Raw genomic sequence first — 5,205 nt, forward strand, 5'->3', positions numbered from 1 at the left:
TTGAGAATCAACCATTATAGAAGCATCATCATTGTTGGATAGTTCGAACGATGTATAATTTAACGGAAATACTACGGTTAGGAATCTGTATTGAAGTGAAGACAATCTTCTAGTACTTTTAACATGAACATTCCTTGAAATTTTAGTTATCGGCTCCTCAAGAGTTATGTTTCTCTTGAAGGATATTATGACAGAATGATTTGATGCGAAGACGACGCCGATTTCATCTTCCTGAATTTCTTCATCATAGCAAACAATAGTTGAAATACGCGTCATTCTGAGACTTTGAAAGATTGAGAGTCTTATATTTGCAAAAATAATAGCTGAAATACGCCTAATTAAATAAATAGTATATGAATTAAAATATAAACTAATAAAAAAAATTAATAATTTTCACAGTAATTTAAATAATATAATTTTATATTGTTACTGTATCTGTAAAAATGTCTCGAGGTATGATCTCACTTTCTAATTTTACAACCGAAAAAAATAATATAAAATAATTAGTACAATAATTTTTTTTCAAATAATCATATAAAAATAAATATAATATAATAAAAAATAATTCTACCTTACAACAAAAAATTTGAAAGAATTGATGTGATGATGTTTGCATAGAAGGGGTGTTATTTACAAGGGAAGAGATATTTTAATTGCCGAGCTTTTCGGGGTGGAACCAATAATGGAAGGCGTGGATTGTGAACCACGCCTTACTGACACGTGTCAGATGCCCCAGAAAGGCGCAGATCGCCATCCGCGCCTATCATTATGTGGCGCCAGCTCGGATAGGGCGCGGATGACCATACGCGCCTTTCATGACGTGATATAAGCTCGGACGAAATCGTCAGAAAGGGTGCTAGATCGGTAAAATTAGAAAAAAAATGGCGCTTGACAGGTAATTATTTATTGTCAGGATAATATTTCGGTAAAATCGCCTTGTTTTTAGTGTAAATATATAAATATTTAAAGTAACATCATTTTTAAGATTATATATATATTTAATTTGTTTATTGATTTTGTCACTAAATTTTCAAACTCTTAAATTTTAGACATTGAATTTTCTGATCTATCACATCTGTTTCTATTCGTGACAATATCAGTATAGAAACGTTCATATTTTACTTTTTTTGTTCTCTTTGAATTGTTTTTCTACGAAACTCACTCAAAAGATACGAAAATCTATCTAAATTTTTGATGTGCTAATACTTTGATCTCTTTTAATGATCGTCCAATGATGTTAGTTTTTTAGGTATGTTGTTTGTCTTCTCAAAGTAATACGTTTCTTCATATTTTCAATAAGCACTCATAATCCCTTAAATTTGAGAAAGGTATCAGACCCCTAAATTGATGGATTTTTTGTTTAATTTTATGAGTTTTAAAATTTTTTGAGAAAAACTATATTGATAAAGTTGTAGAGGATAATGAGATGTGTTCATCGATGTCTAGAGTGGTTGTAAAAGACGTCTGAGAGTGACGATTTCAAAGATGGCTAAAAATTGGTCAAAACCCTAACAAAAAAAAATGATGAAGTGAATGTAATAGCCCGAATTTCTGAGTCTACGTATAGAAATTAACCCGAGATGGATATGGGTCAACTTAGGATCATCTTTGGGTCTTTGAGGCTTGATGGGTCTCATCAGAAAGTATTTGTTGGAAAAAATATTATAAATTGGGAACTTTCAGGCATATTTTCTAAATGTAAAGATTGATAATCAAATAATGAATTTACTTATTCATATTCTACTCCGTGATATCTTTACAACGATATCTCATATGCTCAAAACAGTTGAGTGATGACTTAGAAATTGATGCTCAGCGTAGGGTACATGTGAATTGTGTTGTGTAAGGAAAAATGGAAAAACCCATATCCCACGTTGGTGGGATATCAAGCAAGGAAATAGTTTATATACACAAACCTAGTCATTGAATGAATTGGGTTGAAACTGTGCCTTGTGTGCAAGTGCATGAGGTGCAAATCCAAGCTCGCCAAACCCATCGGGGTTAGGGGTGCACCTGCACGATGTGGGTGACGCGAATGTTCGGATCGGTCGGGCACTCCGGGAGCCTGGTGATATTTTACCCTCTACGAATTAAATGTAGCATATCAATATTATACGATTTCCTTTTAATTAGAATAATAATATGGTATGACTTGTAGTTCATGAATATGTTCTAATTAACGCAATATTAATTGATTATTTCTAATTTTATTCGGATACTAATTAATGGTTTTATTTTTCGGAATATATTGTTTTCAATTATTCTCCCATGTGAAACCACTATAAAATACCATGTAAATCTACTAGGTTTTACATAACCCAAAAAATTTTCTTTTCCTCCGATTTTCGGTGATATTCTCTAGCAAGTTAAATTTCATGATCTCGTAAGTTGTGCTACTGTGCGTTGATCATATTGTTGTTTTATCCTGGGAGAAAGATGACTAAGACATCTTGAGCACCAAGGAGTGGTCGAAAATATGTCTTAAGAAAACTGTAAAGTTGTAGTCTCAACTAGTTTCAAGTTGGATATTCTATCAATATTCAAGTTATCTATTCTAAGTTGTTTCTCCTACTTTATTAATTAAAATTTGATTTTTATTTTTATTTTATTTTTATCTTGGATTGTGTAACGATCTTGAGAAAAATTCTTCTTCTACCTTTCTAAAAACAAATCCGACACTAGTCAGAAAACTTTTGAAAATCGAAGCAAATTAATTCAATTTTAGGAATTATCTTGCCGATTCAACAGGTTTGCTTAAAGCGGAGAAATCTGTTTAATAGAAATTTTCAGTGTAGTAACATTGGTTACTAGTTTTGTTTTTGTTTCTTTTATAGAACAATGAAAGTAACAGATTAAAATGGGTTGCCCAACTTGGATACTGGAATGATAATTCCAGTTCATAATCCGAATGTGAATCAATCAATAGTGGTAGTTAACCACAGCGAGAGGCCATCAAAATTTTGTGGGAAAATTACAAGATATGGCAACAAAAGATGTGGTTATATCTAACCACGATGAACTATGCTAATTACCTGAAGGAAGATCCTCATGCCTTTAAAGGAAGAGAAAGAGAATGAGAGGTGAATAATATTGTCGCCTTCAATATAATTGAAGCTTGGAAGCACACTGACTTCATATGTCAGAATTATATCCTGAATTGTTTACATGATTCACTGTATCCAGTGTATTTTATGTATCAGACGGTAAAGAAATTATGGGAGGCATTAAACCACAAATATCAATCCAAAGATTTGGAGCTAAAACGTTTTTAGTTACCAGATTCTTAAAGTATACTATGGTTGATTCCAAACCAGTAGTAAAGCAAGTGGAGTAATTTCAACTGATTATTAATGAAATTCTCGCTGAGAATATGGTCATAAGCGAATCATTCCAGATGGCAGCTATTATTGAGAAGCTACCTTCATGATATATTGACTTTAAGAATTACCTGAAGCATAAGAGGAAGGAAATGATCGTGGATGAACTTATTGTCAGACTTCGCATTGAAGAAGACAATAGAGTTAATGCCAAAAGACTTAACAAAGAATCCTTCAAGGAGGTTAAGACAAACATCGTTAAAGTCAATGACTTCAAAAAGGGAAAACATAGGTCAAAGCTAGGACCTAAAGATGGGATTTCCAAGAAGGAAAAGTTTGAGGAAAAGTGCTACAACTGTAGAAAAATGGGACACAAGTCTAATGAATGCAAACAACCAAAGAAAGTCAATGCTTACGAGGTAAATGTTGTGAAAGGAATTGTCAAGAATGTGGAGGAATTTGATTTATGTATTGTGATCTCTAAAGTCAACTTGGTTGACTCTAACCCAATAGAATGGTGGCGTGATACTGGAGCCACACATCATATTTGTTGCGAAAAGAATTCATTTTCTGAGTTGATACTTTACGATAATGGGGAGAAGCTCTACATGGTCAATGTTACGACTTCCAATATCAAGGGGAATGATATTGTGGTCTTAAAGATGACTTCTAGAAAAGAACTCAAGCTCAATAATGTATTGTATGTTCTTGACATTCGAAAAAATCATGTATCTGAGACACTCTTATGTGTTCACGGCTTTAGGATGGTGTTTGAATTCCAAATGTTGATTCTATCTAAAGGGGGAATATTAGCGAGCAAATGTTTGATCCAATTATATGTGGAAATTAAATGCAATCTTTGTAAAATCCAAAAAGCATGAATTAGAATATCGATTCTTCTTCTGTTTGTATTCTTGATTCATTTAATTTATGACATGGTAGGCTTGTACATGTTAATTATGATACATTGCGTACACTAATTAATTTGGTGCACATCCCTTCATTTCAAATCAATTATAAATATAAATGTGAAACCTATGTTGAGGCAAAATTAACAAGATCATCGTTTCAAATAGTTGAAAAAATAATGAACCTTTTAATCTAATACATAGCGATGTTTGTGACTTAAAATTTGCACAAACGAGGGGAGGGAATAAATATTTTATTACCATCATTGAAGATAGCATAAATTACTATTATGTTTATTTGCTTAAGATCAAAGATGAAGCTATAGAAAAATTTAAACTCTATAAGCAAAAAGTTGAAAACCAACTTAATAAAAGGATTAAGATGGCGAGAAGTGATCGTGGTGGTGAATATGTTGAAACATTTGGTTAATTTTGTTACAATATAGTATTGTTCAAGAAGTAACTCTACCCTCTTCTCCTCAATCTAATATAGTAGTCGAGTCAAAAAATCAAACTCTAAAAATAAATAATGAATGCTTTGTTAGGAAGCTCTAGGTTATCATAAAACATGTGGCGGTAAGGTACTCTCTCATCTAATTACCTTTTAAATAAGATACCCTAGAAGAAAAATGACAAGACACCATATGATTTATGAAAATACCAAAAAACAACCTTCATACAAACACTTGAAAATGTGGGGGTCTTTTACTAAGACAATGGCCTCATTACCAACGCAAATAAAAATAAGTCCTAATATCGTGGATTGCATTTTCATTGGCTATGTAGAACATAGCAATGCATATCAGTTTCTTGTGTATGAATCAAATAACCATGAGATTCATCAGAGCACAATAATATAAACAAAGAATGCATCATTCTTTGAAGATGTATTCCTTTAAAAGTCTAGGGTAGTTGATCATAGTTCAATAAAATAAACTTTAGAGACTAACAATAAAGATAGTCCAGATGATCAACATGAG

The sequence above is a fragment of the Hibiscus syriacus genome, unplaced genomic scaffold (genome assembly GCF_006381635.1).
Source record: "Hibiscus syriacus cultivar Baekdansim isolate YM2019G1 unplaced genomic scaffold, ASM638163v2 tig00110057_pilon, whole genome shotgun sequence".
Taxonomy (NCBI): domain Eukaryota; kingdom Viridiplantae; phylum Streptophyta; class Magnoliopsida; order Malvales; family Malvaceae; genus Hibiscus; species Hibiscus syriacus.